At 43.5% G+C, this 16,092-nt stretch overlaps 1 protein-coding gene across 2 annotated transcripts in view; it reads right to left on the reverse strand.

Moving 5' to 3' along the window:
• ASB3 (ankyrin repeat and SOCS box containing 3) overlaps nt 1-16,080 on the reverse strand; it is a 118,221-nt gene extending 102,141 nt beyond the window's left edge. The window contains exons 1-2 of one of the 2 annotated variants that reach the window (XM_090049340.1): nt 16,001-16,059; nt 1,062-1,231 (exon numbers count right to left, since the gene is read on the reverse strand). The gene's annotated coding sequence lies outside the window, so the exon portion shown is untranslated. Of the gene's footprint in view, nt 1-1,061; nt 1,232-16,000 lie in introns of both variants that reach the window. The other variant, XM_090049331.1, reaches the window with a different exon arrangement.
• Between the last annotated feature and the right edge of the window lie 12 nt (nt 16,081-16,092).

Consider the following 16,092-nt stretch of genomic DNA (forward strand, 5'->3'; position numbering starts at 1 on the left):
TAATATCAACACCCCTTTGGGATTTACTAGTGAAAAATAGCATACAACAGCTATGTGTATTAATGACGATAATCACATACCTCCTCAGAGTAAACCGTCATATAAATATAACATACAGGTGAAGCACTGCAATTACGGCTCTGTTTCCCTTTGCTGCACAGAAGTTAAAAACCATTAAATTTAGAAAATATTGATGTCAAACATGTTATGAAAGACATCAGTGAAAGTCTATTAAATAGATCTGAATAGCCCTCCAGATCAGTTCCACAGAAGTAACTAATTGAAGTATGCCTACTCTACATTTTTTGCTTAGTATTTTCCCCCTTGTTGTTAGCACCGTACCTAATCTTAGTGGAAAAATTAGAGGGTTTCTATTCCCATCTAATCGTATCTAAATATGCTTGCATGAAAGAAATGGAAAGTAAACTACCTCCAAACTTGTTTCCTTAGACAGTATTTGGAAACAAAACAGCCATTTAACTAAATATCAATTTTCTCAGTTTTATCCCAGGAAAAAGAAGAAATGCTTGTCTGATGGGATTAAAAATTACACATTAAAAATCCAAGATGCGTTTCCAAAAGGAACTTTCTCTGCTGTTGGTAAAGATGTAACCACCGTATGATGCTGTGAGCTAGCTGTTTGTAGCTGCCTGCCCTCAAAGGAGCTATTTTCCAGCAATATGTAGCCACATGCATAGTCTGTAAACTCATCTGGGATCCTAAAGTGAAGGGTGTTTTATCAAGCTAAATTATTCCATAAAACTTCAAATTAGCACATGGACTACATTGCCAGCAGAATTTGCCTTTATTTGTCCTGCAAAGTAAATTTAAGTTATGCATTATAAGGATAAACTTTTTCTATGCCCAATGTTCTCTACTATAAATCACTTGAAATGCTCCACTGGATATAGAAACAATTACTAAAATATAATTACAGAACAAGATATTTAAGTAATAATATAAATCTTTTGCCTGAAAAGAAAGCATTATGCTGTACATTCTCTTAGACTCTTACTCTTTACTTCATGCTAACAGAAAATTGTTTTCATAACTAGTCATACCTTAAACTGAGTGTTTAGGAAGAGTTGGGGGGGGGGTGTTGTTACAGCTAGTTCAGTCCAAGGAATATGTGAGAAGCAAGGTTTCTGTGGTGGTATCCATTACTGAATCAGTTGTATATTTGGGAGAGATGTTCAACAGATTTTTAGACCTGAAGTGCCTTTCCTCAGGTCTGGGGAAAAAAAGAACAGAAACAACTGAAGCTAAATACCAGAAAAAAGGATGGCTTGTGTTTAATTTCCAGCACAGATGAAATCAGTCATTTAGAGGGACCACCCTGCACAACTTCCAGCTTTCAAACCACCACCAAACCTCATGCAACTCATCTGTCAGAAGCACACTTCAATAATAAGTGGAACCCAAAGCTCTCTAAACACGCCAATGAATACATCTCTATTGCTATCAAAATCTATAGTGCCCCACAATGAAACCATGCACCCAATGCCCTCATTGAAGTTATATAGGTGACACTAAACAACGACTACATTCCAGAATGAACTCATGGGAAAAAAAATGATAGAGGGGAGAAACACCCAATAACCTGGAGAACATTTTTCACAGAAGAAAATCACTCTATTTCTGATCTTATAGTCCCTGTCAGTTTTCCTTGACTACAAAACACCTTTCAAAGTTGGGCCTGGGAACAAAAAAAATAGTAACTTTACTAGACATTAAATCCCGTAGACTAAACTCATATCCATAGCTCATAATCTAACTGATGTCTCTTCCATCTTCTTTGTTCTCCATGGGAAATAATGACTCTTCCATTTTGGATGGTCTTATTCTTGAACTAGATTGTCTAATTCAACTGCACACCTCTTGTTTCAAAGTTATTTTTGCTAACATCTCTTTGCAGTTTACAGCATGACTGTTTTTATTTATACATGGAGGTAATACAAGCCACTGTTTTATCTAGTACTTAGTTAGGATCTTCCTACTCTATTCCCAGACCTAAAAAAAGATACTTCATGCCTGAAAGAATTTCTAATCACTCCCCCAGCTATGCAGTTGGTTCATTTAAGGTTATTACTAGAAAACCCTGCTTCTCACTATGACCAAGACAGCCGGAAAACACTTACAAGCATCACTTGTATAAAAAAAATTAAGTATGAAAAAAGTCAGAAGAATTCTACAGATATAGGATTCTTTATATTTCTTTTTATAATTCCATTTTGTCATTCATTTTTCAATTCCTTTCCTGCCTCATATTTCGAGAAATCAATAGGAAGAATGAAAAAAAAAAACCCCAACTACCCAATAAGTAGCAAAGACACAATAGCAGAATTGGAAAAACTCTGAAATCATTAGAATCTTCTATTAACTCATTTAGATTTATTTTGCCTTTACCCTACAGATACAAACATCCCTTTTAGGTCAGTGATAAAAATTTTTACCTGCATTATTTATGCTTTAAGACCATATTGCAGGATGCAATTACTGAAGTTGGGAGAATCAAACTTTTAGGCCTAGATCAAAGAAAACTTGGAAAGTAAAAGTGGCTTATTTCGTAAAACTGAAGAAGAATTGTATATGGGTTCAATACTCAACCTCAGCTACCTTTCTTTTTGTTCTCTCCGTTTTTGCATTATGATAGGCATTTATTAAAGGTCTTGCGAAGCAAAAACCAATTTTTGATTTATGCAGGGCTGACTAAAAAAAATCAGTTTGACTGGGGAAAAGAATGGTCCAGTGGTAAACTGTTCCTTTAAGAACACAGATAATGAAAAATAAGCACTTTGTATTCAAATTTATTTTCTCCACTATTAAAAGAACAAAACCATGTAGTGCTGCATCTCAAAGCACCCAGAATGCCACTAGTTTGGGATTATTGGTGAGAGTCCTAAATCTCTTACTGCTATGCCAGTCCTTGAAACATACAGTCCTTTTATATGTCAAATCTAAGCAGAATAGTCTGAAATAGGAAGGAACTAATAGGTATGAAAAGTATGCATCTTCACTTAAAACAATGCCACCAAATTTTTGATTTTCGGCAGTCTGGGATACTGGCTTAGAAACAGTATTTAAAGGCCTGGTTTTTGGGAATTGGCTTACAGATATAGAGATATACATTATAAGAGGTCAAGATGGGCAGCAGGGGTTAACTGGATTTCTAAAGAGGTTGGGAGACACACACACAGAGTTTCTGATGGCCCTGAAAGTAGACGGGCTGTCTAGCACAACAAGACAAACAAGGACAGAGTCTAGGAAACAGCCTGGGAACCAAACAAGTATGTACCATACTGTCCGATAACACAAGACAAGTAACACCAGCAACAAGACCTCAGAGAGCAGGGGGACCTAAGTCCTGGTTTGCAGGGAACAGACTAAATTAGGAGAAGGCCTGGAAGGCTACGTGAACATGTGACCACAGAGAGACAACCAACCAGAGATAGCCAAGGATGAAGAGTCATCAGGAGTCATCAAGGGGGAAAGGAGAATACAAAAGCAGAGACTTGAGAGTAACAAAGGGTCCCTCCCTTTGTCCTGTCCATCCCTCCCTGTTTTGCTGCCTGAGAGGGGTCCCCATTCCTGTCCCCCAGGTAGGGTCCCTGGGTCCACCATGAACAGAGGGCACATACTAGCAGCCCATGTCACTGAAGCAGGGCTGTGGGTCTTGGCATCCCACTTCCAGACTACTAACACCTAGGAGAGAGAGCCTCAGAGCGGAGCCTGCATCCTGACCAGATGTACTTTGACTCTGATGACAGCCCTAGAATTGGTAACTATAGAATGGTTTGTTTGTTTGTTTTGTTGCTTTTTTGTTCTTCCTCTATCAATAAATTCGCCTATTATCAACTGGCCGGTGTTGTGTTCAGTCTAAGGGTTGTACTCACCCGGAACAAAGGTATTGGTGCTGGGTCCAAATCCAGCGTCAACATGAGATACTTTAAATCATGGTTACTGGGCCTTATATCCTGGAGTATCACAGCTGTAAAACAGGCCACAGTATCTTTCAGCTGCATCTTCTTACAGTATTTGATAACACTACATCATTTGGTTGTCATCAAGTTCAATGAAATAAAGTCTGTATCCCTTCCCATTTTCTCCACCCCTTCTGAGTTTCTGGCAATGAGCTGATATGGCTAGATCCAATTATAGTTTCTACTCATAAGCAAGAGAAGGGTTGAGAAACTGTGGAAGAACTCCCTCGTGAGGCTGATTCATGTAGTGCATGTTGTATAATGTATGCAAAAACCTCACACAACTGGGCATTCCAGGCTTAAAGTAGAGCGAGCAGAGTATAAATGGACTTCACAACACTGTGTCACACATGGAAGGTTCTGCAGTTGTAGAACCACAAGACAGAACTGTCACAATTCAGCACAGCCAGATCTTGGACTCTAGGGGTGCATCCAGACAAGCACGCACATACAGTATGCAGCACTGAACACCTGTCTGTGGCACCCCAAACCACACTTGCCATACATACAGGTGTTTACCATACTGCAAATTTGCAATACAGTGGGGGGGGGGAGGTGTTACACCAAGATCCAGATCCAGAAAACCCGCAGCAGAAAAACGTGGGGCAGTGCACATGGTGGCAGCGTGCACCACCCAAAGCCAGAGCCTGGCGGGCCAGAGCCAGACTCCAATGGCCATCCAGGCTCCATGCGCCCAGATAACCACCACTGGAGCCTCAGGAGGCACCCAGAATCCCAGGTAAAGCTGCTTGGGCCAGCCCAGGTGCTGATCCCAGCCTCCCCTGCCCCACCCAGGGCAAGTTGCCGCTCAGAGTGCACATGCACAGGCGCTCCCCAGTGACAAGTAACAGCAGTGCAACTCCATGGCACTGCTATTAGTCTCTGGGGAAATGCACGTGTGTGCTTATCTGGATGGCACCCTAGGTGTCTTGAGTCCCAAAATTGTGACAGTTATTATTTCCTTGACTTATTTTTAAACTGTTGGTAAATTCTGATAATCCAAAACAGAACAGGACTTTTATTTTTGTAATGTAAATAAAAGTAAGTGAGAGACACATTTAAAAAGAGTTGTAAGTTCTAATGCAAAATGCACATAGAAATATAATTCTGTCTATATTTTGCTATTTAAGTTGCCCTATGTACCAAGCAGAGAATTTAAAGAATGCTTTACTCCACTAAATGCAACCTTTTTTAAAAAATACAGCCCTTAAAAATTAGTCACTATAAATACTTTTCAGTAAGGTTCTAGATATTATTAGACTTTATATTTAGCTTGTACCAAGCTGAAGTGAATGAGTCTCTTCCTCAAAGACTAAATTATACACCTGATTATGCTAGTAAAATTCCTTTAATGCAAATGGAGTTACTCTGGTATAGCTTATTGCCATATGTTCTACATCAGCATAACTGGGTTCATATTAGCACTTTTACTAATGCAACTACCTTCACACCTATAACCATGTTATACCAGTAAAATCTAAATTGTAGACTCAGACCTAAATAATTAAAAAGAGTTGTAAAACACTAACATTTAAGCTTGGTAACAATTTACTTCCACTTTTCACTTGTGCAAGTTATTACTCAAGGTATAAGGCAATGTAAATCAGGCACTGAGATGGTAAATGAAAAAAGAGTCGCGTCACAGGAGATGGTGCACAATGACCACTGTAAACCAGCCCCACATTTGCAGGTTCAGTTTGAGGAAAAACAGTTTTTCCCTGAAATATAAGTGGATACCTACAGATAAAGTCCTTAAACTGCTACTGCCCTTACAATATCCCATAGGAGAAGCGAATTACTTAAGGACCCAAGGACCAAAAGGTTAAATGCACTAAATATACTAAAATTAAAAAAGATACTCTCTTTACCAAAAACTTTTGCACATGGCTTACCATACTGTATTGTCTTCACCTCAAATTCTACACCAATACATATTAAAAGAAGTATTTTTAGTTACCTGAAAACTCTTCACAGGTTTAAACAAACACAGGCCTTGTTAAAAACTGAACGGCAGTTCTCAATTCAAACTTTGTGGCATATAAACCCCAAACCTCTAAACCAAACAGCCCTGCTTTTAAAAAAAAAAATAGAACCAGTAATTATTGAGGGATGCGGCAGAAGAAAGCAGGTATTTCTATAGGTATTTTCCCCGATTTTTTTTTTTTTTTTGCTCTTGTTTTTATACCCAAAAACTGTTGGTTTTGACCAGCTTCCAATAAAACATATGCAAGGGTCTTTCAGAATTTGTCATGGTTTCCTACCAGCCCACCTGTTTCCTGGCTATGAGGTACTAGTGGTGGCCTGCCATATGGGCTGCTCAATAGTCGGTGCCCCAGGGCTTCCCAACTCCCTGCAGGCCCTGGAAGCTTCAACATAACACCAGGATCTTAAGTCTTCTGCACTCCAAGTTTCAGAATGCCTGCCTAATAATGGAACAGACTAAGGTGAGCCCAGAGAATTATGGGATGATAATGATCTGGATCTCCCAGCCATTGTTACTCTCTCATGTGAGCTGAGCCCCTCACCAGGATGGAGGAGATGTCCCTGCCTGGACTTCTTAAGAGCCACCTAGTATCCTTGAAGGCAGTGGAACAGATGTCCCAGTGAAGCACCCTTAATGAGCAGCCAACTGTGTATATTATTTCTACAATACACCCATCTAATAAAGACTTTCATGCTTCTCACCACGTAAGTCTGGTCTACACTGGAACACCATGCTGGTTCAGCTACAGAGGCACAGATAAAGAGGAACTCCAGTCTCAGTACAAATACAGTTACACCAAAATGAAACTGATTTCTACTGGGTATAGCTAAGGACCTACTTAAATCACGGTTTCACAATTTTTTTGGAAACTGTGAAAAATGGTGATTGGTGCAAAAAAAATGGTGTTGGCCATGATTTCCCACAGAATCAATGCCCGCAAAAAATGCTTACTGGAATACAAAGAAAGCACAGCAATCACCACAGCCTTAGAGCACATGATCTGAATGAGAACTACTGAGAGGCTAAGCTAGTGACAGACTAAGCAAAGGTGCCAGTCAGGAAAGCAAAAAAGTGTTTCAGTGCCATCTTTTAAGAAGATGGATGCACTGCAGCAATGCTACAGTCCAAAAATAAGTACAAAAAAAAAAAAAATCAAAACACTTTCAGCTAGGACCATGTAATGCAGTTCCGTGGTGGTAAAGTGGTATTCATCTTGCAGTGTGACTCTGGATGCATCACGAAAAAACAGCATTCATTGATCAGTAGTTAGAGTCTGAATCTTATAGAAAGCAAAAGCCTTCTGCAGAGGGTGAAGGTCAGAGCAAGAAACAAGCAACAATGTCCTCAATGCTTAAAAGAACCACTGAAAGCAGTTTAACAAGAAGAGAAGCTACACTCAAGCTAGGGACATATTCACAGATACCAACGTACCTCTGGAGAAAATTAATAACCCGACACTAAAGGACTACTTGAATAAGCACACCCCAAATACTGGCAGTTTCCCCATGCACAAACAAGCTCTGCCAGGGTTATCTACAAGCTTTGCCAGATAATAGATTCACATGTTCAGTCTGCAAAATCTGAATTGTTAGAATTAGAGCCGTCAAATTATTTAAAAATTTAATTGCGATTAGTTGTATGATTAAAAAAAAATTAGTTGCCAATTAATTGCAATTTTAATTGCACAGCTAAAAACTCAAAATTATCCACAGAAAAACTCACATTTATGCAAAATTATGCAGGTATTTTGTCTGGTTGAAGGGGGGGGGGATTTGTGAAGGTGTGGGGGGCTGTGGGTTTGGAGCCTGGGGCTCCCACATACCCAGGCAGCACGTGGGGTACTATAGGCCAAGGGTGAAAGGCAGCAGCAGGGCTGGGTGGGGGGCGACTGTGGCTTTGAAGTGAGGGGCACACACACAGACAGATGCACCGCAGACAGACGGACACCACCCAGCAGGTAAATGTGTGTGCGAGGGAAGCTGGGGGGGGCGGGGATTGAGGTCCCCATGGTGTGGGAGTGGGGCAGGGGTTGGAGTAAATGGAATCTGAGGCCAGGGCAAGTAGTGAGACAGAGCCACGTCTTGTCCAGGCAGGGCATGGGCCCCCCAGATTTGTGCACAAGGCAGAAGCAAGCTGCCGCTGCGTGCTGGGTTCTGTGCTCCACTACCAAGCCATCCCCTGCCCGCCCTGCAGTGAGAGGCACATGGAATATTAAGTACTACCAGCAATTTTTGTGTAACAAGCTTTAAGTCACACCCAGAACAAAGTGTATGCTTAAACTACACAATCTCTTAAAACCGGGCAACACTGAAGATCAAGTTAAACTTGTGGCTGAAAATGTGGTCTGGTTCACGGGGTTTCTAACATGGTTTGAAAGTCAGCAGGCTTTGATTCACCAAAAACACAACAAATTGATGGATTTGATAAATTGGGTTAAAGACATGGCATCACAACAATTGTCAAACTGAAAACCAGTGGAGACAAGAACTATTCCTGACAACAGCTGCATAGTTGAATTAGTACTACAAGTACAATCAGTCACTACCACAGGCAAGTATTTCAGCTGGAAGGCTGTTTAAGCAGTTTTGGTCAGCTGTTAAGTCCTTTCACAAGCGCCCAACCCCCCAATCACCATTTTGGGACCCGAAATCCCTTAACCCCTGACCTTTGCCACCAGAAGTCCCTCCTCTTGCCCCTGAAAGTACAGCTTTTGGGAAGGAGGCTTGCCATCTTGCAACCAGAAAAAAAATAAATAAAAATAAAAAAAATATACACACACACAAAAAATCAAACATCTACAATAACATATTTTAATTTAATTAAAAATATATATTTTTGTCCCGATTTGTGTGTGTTTGCATTGTGTGTATAGAGGCGATTGCATAACAGCTCAAAATGAAATCTTACTCTTGTATATTGTGGGGGGTATAGGAGCAGTGTGGGATTGGGTAGGGGGAGAAGTGGGCAGCAGAGTCCCCCACGGCTCAGTCCTTGTGTCCGCGCTGTTCAATTTCTTTATCAGCTATTTGGACGGGGTAAAAAGCAACCTGTTTAAATTTGCTGATGATACCGAAATTTGGGGTGGGGTGAGGTTAGCATGCTAGAAGGGAGGGAAAGACCGCAGCAAAACCTGGATAGGTTACAGGGGTGGGCTAACAAAAACAGGATGCATTTCAATACTGACAAGTGCAGGGTGCTGTACTTGGGCAGTAGTAACCAGCAGCACACTTATAAGATGGGAAACTCCCTTCTTGAGAGCACGGAGGCAGAAGGGGACCTTGGAGTCATTACTGACTCCAAGATGAACATGGGCCAACAATGCAAGGTCACGGTTGGCAGGGCTAACCGGATCTTGTCATGCATCCACAGGTGCATCTCAAGCAGGGCCAAGGAGGTGATCCTTCCCCCTCTACGCAACACTGGTCAGGCCACAGCTGGAGTACTGTGTCCAGTTCTGTGCGCCCCCACTTCAGGAGGGATGTGGACAACATGGAGAGGGGCCAGAGGAGGGCTACCCGCATGATCCGGGGACAACAGGGCAGACCCTACAATGAGAGACTGCGGGACCTGAACCTGTTCAGCCTTCACAAGAGAAGGCTGAGGGGGGACCTGGTGACTGTCTACAAACTCACTAGGGGGGACCAGAAGGATTTGGGAGAGACCTTGTTTCCCCTAGCGCCCCCTGACATAACAAGGAATAATGGCCACAAGTTATTGGAGAGTAGGTTTAGATTAGACATCTGTAAGAACTACTGCACAGTCAGGGCAGCTAGGATCTGGAACCCACTTACATGAGAAGTGGTGCTGGCTCTTACCCTGGGAGTCTTTAAGAGGAGGCTTGATGCCTACTTAGCTGGGATCATTTGAGTCCAGTTTTTTCTCCTGCTCAGGCGGGGTGTCGGACTTGAAGATCTACAAGGTCCCTTCCGACCCTACTTCCATGATTCTACGATTGTGGAGAGCTATGTGCGTGGGGGGGGGGGGGGAAGGTGTTGAAGGTATGTGGGGATGTATATGGGTGGGTGGGTATGGAGGTTGTGGGGTATGTGGGGGAAATGGTTAGGGGTTGTATGTGGGTGCATGTCTGGCAAGGTGTGTGCATGCAGCAGTGAGCACCCCCCCTCCCACCAAGGTGCACAGGTGTATGTGCTGGGCTTGTGGGTGGATGTGAGAGAGGGTATAGGTGGATGCAGTGTTTGTGGGGTGTGTGATTGTGTGGGGGGTAGTTTGAAAGTATGATGGGGTGTGCATGGGAACCCCCTGCCTGGGCCCCCATGAGCTGGTCAGCACCTGCCCGTCCTGCAGCACCTCCCTGCCATCATCAACAGCGCACAGCCCCAACCTGCCCTGGATCTGCTCCGCACCACCTGGCCATGGGACGTCCTGCTGCCCCCTAGGCTTGCGGCAGGGCTGAGGAAACTCCCTCTGGCTGCCACCACGGCTGGCCTCAGCCCTGCAGTACTGACAGGGAACCTTGCACACAGCCCCAACTTACAGTGCCCTACACCTGCTCCGGACTCACCTGCCCAGGCTCAGCAGTGGCAGCAGCAGTAGTGCCGGGCAGAAACTGTTGCTCGGCGCAGGAGAAGAGGTCCCTCCCCCTCACTGCTGCCAAGCAGTTGTTTGTGCACCCACCTGGAGCCCGCATTATGCTGGGCTGCCCTACAGCTCCACTGCTATCACCACCACCCCTGGGCTGCCCAACGTGGCAGTGGTGACAGTTCAGGGCAGCCCAGTGGGACGCAGGCTCCTGGCAGCTGCACCAAGAACTACCCAGCAGCAGCAAGGGGGAAGAGTTGCTTTTCCTCCCATCCCAAGCAACAGTTTCTGCCCGGCAGCTGTCACCACTGCTAAGCCTGGACTCGAGAGTCTGGAGCAGGCACGGGGCGTGCCGGGTTAGGGCTGCGTGAGCGTGTCCCCACCAGTACTGCAGGGCTGGGGCCAGTAACGGTGGCAGCTGGAAGGAGCCACGGCTAGTTAGGTTGCCTAGAAAGGCAGTCCAGCTGCTGAGTCACCTCAGCCCCACTGGGTGCCCAGGGGGGCAGTAAGATGCTCCACAGCCTGGCAGTGCCTGGGCCAGGCAAGACCAAGAAACCTGATGCTGGCTGTGCAAAGCCCCTCTGTGGGGCAGATCTGGTCCACGGGACATATTTTGCCCACCCCTGCATTACCACCACAGTTTTAAAAAAAAACAGCTCACTCTTTAAAAAAAAAAAAAAAGAAAAAGAAAAAAGAGCTGTTTGCATTTTTTACCCAAATCAGGTATCTTTTTTGAGTTTTGACACTCAGCTTCTTAAATCAATCCCTGGATGGCAGAAAGAGCATAACAACAAATGTGCTGCTTACACAAACTTTATCACAGAATTCCAGATGCCTCTGACTATCACTGCGTTTTGGGAGTCTGTTTCTGGTTTCTGACCAGTTTCCATAACTCTACAACTTTTCTAAACACTGCCTTATAATTCCAAGCAATTCAGCAGATGCACAACATGGAATCTCAGTGTATGGATAAGCGTTCACACTGCAAAGACAGAATGTCTTCTGCAACTGCTGGTGGATGCTGCATACTAGCAGTTAACGACACGAATGGTTTCTATCAAGGTTAGCATCATTTAGTATTTCTGAACTTTTTGTAGAACACTACAAATGATATGGTACTGTTCATATTGTATATAATTTATATTCACAATATATTTAAATTTAGATGTAAATGTAATATTTACATTTATAATAATGTGGAAATTTATACGATATTTCTGCAGAATGTGCCATTTAATTATGCAGGTTTTGTGCCTCAGCCAATCAGCAGCAAGGAATGGAGCCACCAGAACTCCTCTGCCAATCTGCAGCACAGAGTGGGGGCGCTGTTAAATGCCCACAAAATCAGCTCTGCGTGCCACAAGCAGGGCGTGAAAATCCCTTTGTCATGCCACAATTTAAGTAGGTCCCTAGGTAAAACTACCGTACTCCTATCTGGAAAGAAAAATAACTGTACTGGTATAGGCCAGCATCTTCATCAGAAAGTACTTGCCAATACAACTATACCAACAAAATCAACCTAGTATAGCAGAGCTGGCAAAAGTATTGTTTTTTTTTGAATTCCAGGTAAAATGAGCTGGACACTACAGTACTGACAAGAGGACTTATTTGTAGTTGATTCTTTAACACTTCTTCTGAGAGTGCTTATCATATTTTAGGGTGTCAAATACAATGATGAACGGAATCTAGGTACAGCTTTTTTATACAATTATCCATCTAACAACAAAATCCATTTGGAATGCAGTGTTTGTTTGCCTTCTCTATTATCCTTTTGCCACCATTTCTGACAGGAATTCATAGAGCTATTAGTACAGAGATAACAAAAAGAATAACTGAAGTGCCTCCCAACTGAAACAGAACCACCCTAAATATCAGGCTCCTGCTAAGGAGAACCAGCTTATCAAGAGAAAAATTTTCCCACAACAAACTCACCTGGTAGAAATCCAACTAACCAGGCTAATCTGGAGATTTTATGACAAAGGAAACTAGAAGATTGTATAAAATAGGAGCTCAGGCAGATGGGAGTTGTAGCACAAGCCTGATCTTGGAGGCATAAAACCGGTCTACCTGGACATAGATGAGCCTTAAAAAAAAGTAAATTTTAGGCCAAAACTTTCACTCCACTGCATCAGCCCCTCCCCATGCGGCAGCATGACAGGGCTCATGGACACGGCTAGAGCTGGCAACAGCAATGGTCAGGCCCAACTCCAGCCAAATCAAGATACCAACAGCTTCTATTCCCTCTCAGGGCAATTCCTGAGAATATGCAAAAGGTGTTGATGAATCTTTGTAAAAATTATGCTAGTTTTAGCACCTGGGCATTTGGACCAGGATAACAAAGGGGTTTTGGACATCAAGTATTTATACAAAGAAGCCCATAATTCAGGACTAGGGTTACCATATTTCCAGGATCAAAAAAAAAAGGACACGCACACACACACACTTGCCAGGGCTCACACAAAGTGTACGAGACTCCCAACAGCCAATCGGCTTACTGCTCCCAGATCCAAGCTGTTCATACCTGGGAAAAGTGGAGGCAAAGCTAAAACCTGGACATTTGCTCACATTTTAAAAACTCACCAGGACATAAGAACAGGCGGTCAGAAAAAAAAAAAAAAAAAAAAGAACATGTCTGGGAAAACTGGGACGTGTGGTAACCCTAATGTTACCTTAATTCTGCACAGCTCCAGTAAGCCCTGGACCTAGAATTAATGTTTCAATTCCCCCCCAGCAGTCTGGCAAGTTTCAGGTACAGCAAGCTCAATCAAGTCTGCAGCAACAAATAAATATCATACCAATCATTTTAAAAGGAATACATTCTGCTGAACACATCTGTAAAAAGTCACCTGGGGCCACAATTTCATTAAAACAGCAAAACTCTCAAGACATTCCCTTTATTGTTTACATCTAAAAATATCAATCAGTAATTAATTTTACTATGCAAGAGCTATACACTAAAAATAACCTAAGAAGAATTTTTTAAACATTGCAATCCTGAAAACTTACCTCCCCCTGTAAAACAAGGATATTTATGTATTTGTCCATCATCCAAACATTTGGCTTTGTTTTTTGATCCCAGATCAGCATACTTGACCCAAATTCAGTATTATAACAACACTGGCATGTGAACAGAGTAAGTCCCACTAACAGGGCATCAAACAGGTGTCATTAATGTAATAATTATCACTAAGCATTACAGGGGTGAACAACCTATGGCCTGTGGGCCGGACCCAGCCTATGAAGCAGTCTGATTCAGCCCACAGATGTGGGGCTCCAGCAGTAGGTGCTCTCTCTCTCTGCACTGCTGCTGGGACAAGCAGCTGTGGCAGCTGGGTCCTAGACACCTCTGACCTGCCCACCTCTGACCCGAAGTGGTTCAGTAAAGCCCACAAACAAAAAGGTTGCACTACTTTTGAGTATTCAAATAAGGAAGAATACTGAACTAAATGCATTATTCAGTGTTGGTGACCCAGTTCTCACTCACTCACCGGGATATATAGTGAGCAACAGAAAGTAAATAACACTTATTTGCATGTTTTTCACTGTATGATAGTTTTTAAGCAAATACAATAACTTTGAGCTTCCAATATGATAATTTCATATTTAAGACCTGGCAGTGCGGTCCATTTGAAGCTCCTGCACTGGGCTGAGCCTAGGCCTCGAAAGTGACTCCCCTAGGCATGGCCATTCCCTGCATTTCACCGTCTGCTTGCTAGTCATTATGGAACATGATTAATAGGAACTCTGCCATTAAAACTTCCAGCCTGAAAAAGGCATTTAGAAAAACTAATACAAAAAAAACCCAAAACAATAACACCACACACAACTGGTCCCATTCACTGCATCTTGTACAGTCATCGACATGCAAGCCAAGCTGGTATAAAATACTACTAGTCTGTTTGGTAGACTGCTATTCTAAATGACTGGACAGGGCAGAATAACACTGATTCAATTCAAACGAATAGAAGAAGTGTTAAATCAGGACTCCCAATTCAAGGGGAAGGAAGGCAAGCGAAGCTGGAAATAAACTGACTAGATGTCTATTTGATGGCATTACTACAAGTACACTTCAAATAAGCATATGAGAAGCAACAAAGCCACACAAGCACAAAGCTCCAGGCAGGCATTTAATTAACCTGCTTCCCAGTTTTTGTTTAGACCAGGAGTGGGCAATTATTTCGGGCGGTGAGCTGCATACTGAGTTTTGGCAAGCCAACAAGGCAGGCTGCCAGGGGCAGCTAAATATTAATTTTCTAAATATTTTAGGGGCCCTGCGGGCCGGATAGAATGGCCTGGTGGACCGCATCTGGCCTATGGGCTGCATTTTGTCTACCCCTGGTTTAGACAGAAATTTGTAGCACAGATAGCTCTTAAGTTAGCATTAATTTGGACACAAAGCACATGGCATATATGGTACACATGGCAAATTATAATACATAAGATTAAAATGAAGGAAAAAAAATACACGCCTAGGCATCCTGACTGAATTAAGAGCACAGGAGCAACTTAACTTTGGGGGCCTATCTTTCAAACTCCTGATTTCACTCTCAAACCTGGCTCTTAATCACTCTGGTGTAACCTGGGAATAACTCAGCTGATGTCCCGAGAACCCAAGTACCCGCCTATGTAAAGTTACAATGGCTTCACTAGTTCTTAAAACAAATCTATTTAAACGGCATGTTTCCCTGTGTCACCGCTTATACACTCGCTCTCAACTAACCTTGAACTGGTTACATTTATTTCAAACAGCTCCCATAAAGACTGGTTTCTTTCTCTCTCCCTCTCCCACACACAGGGTTGGTTTCACACACACACACATGCATGAACACACACACACGCACGAGTGGCCATTACTGTCTGGGACAGGAACAGCTAAAGGCAACCAACTCCATTTCAGAGCCCAGCCTTGGCCCTGAAGAGTGCTTCTTAAAGGTTCAGTGCCACAGTACAGGTACTCCTCACTTAATGTCAACCCGGTTAGCATAGTTTTGCTATTGCGCTGCCAATCTAGTTGAGAACATACCCAAGCCGCACAATGTTCTGTTAGCTACCACATACTAGTAGGCAACTACTATGACGCAACTGGAATTGCTTAAAGTCACATTTTTCAAGAACGTAACTATGACGTTAAGGGAGGGACAGCTGCATTAGCAGCCCACTGAACTTGGTCTTGTACAACCCTTCCCCAGGGAAGTTTTAGGGCCAGTACGATATAGGAGAAAACAAGCAGGACCAGGGCCTCGCACCTGTCCCTTGGGGAATGTGGGAAAGGAGCCAGCACCAGTCAGTTCCAGGCCCGAGTTTCCATACGCCCCGCCCCGCTACGCATGCGCCGCCCGTCGCGCCAGGCTGCAACGGCCGCGGCCTGTTCCTCGCCCCACCCCCCCCCCCAGCTTTCGGGCACTAGGGCGGACAGGTCAAGCCGCCGGCCAGCACGGCAGAGCCAACCCCAACCTCTCCACCCCGCAATCAACTGCTCCCCTTCCCCACCCCTTACCAGGCTCAACCAGCATCCCTCGAAGAAGCCGCTAACAGCCTGCGTGACCCGGATGTTGATGCCCCCCCCATTATCACCACAGGCCCGGAAGT

The sequence above is a fragment of the Crocodylus siamensis genome, chromosome 1, assembly GCF_052110815.1.
Source record: "Crocodylus siamensis isolate JL-2025a chromosome 1, ASM5211081v1, whole genome shotgun sequence".
NCBI lineage: Eukaryota > Metazoa > Chordata > Crocodylia > Crocodylidae > Crocodylus > Crocodylus siamensis.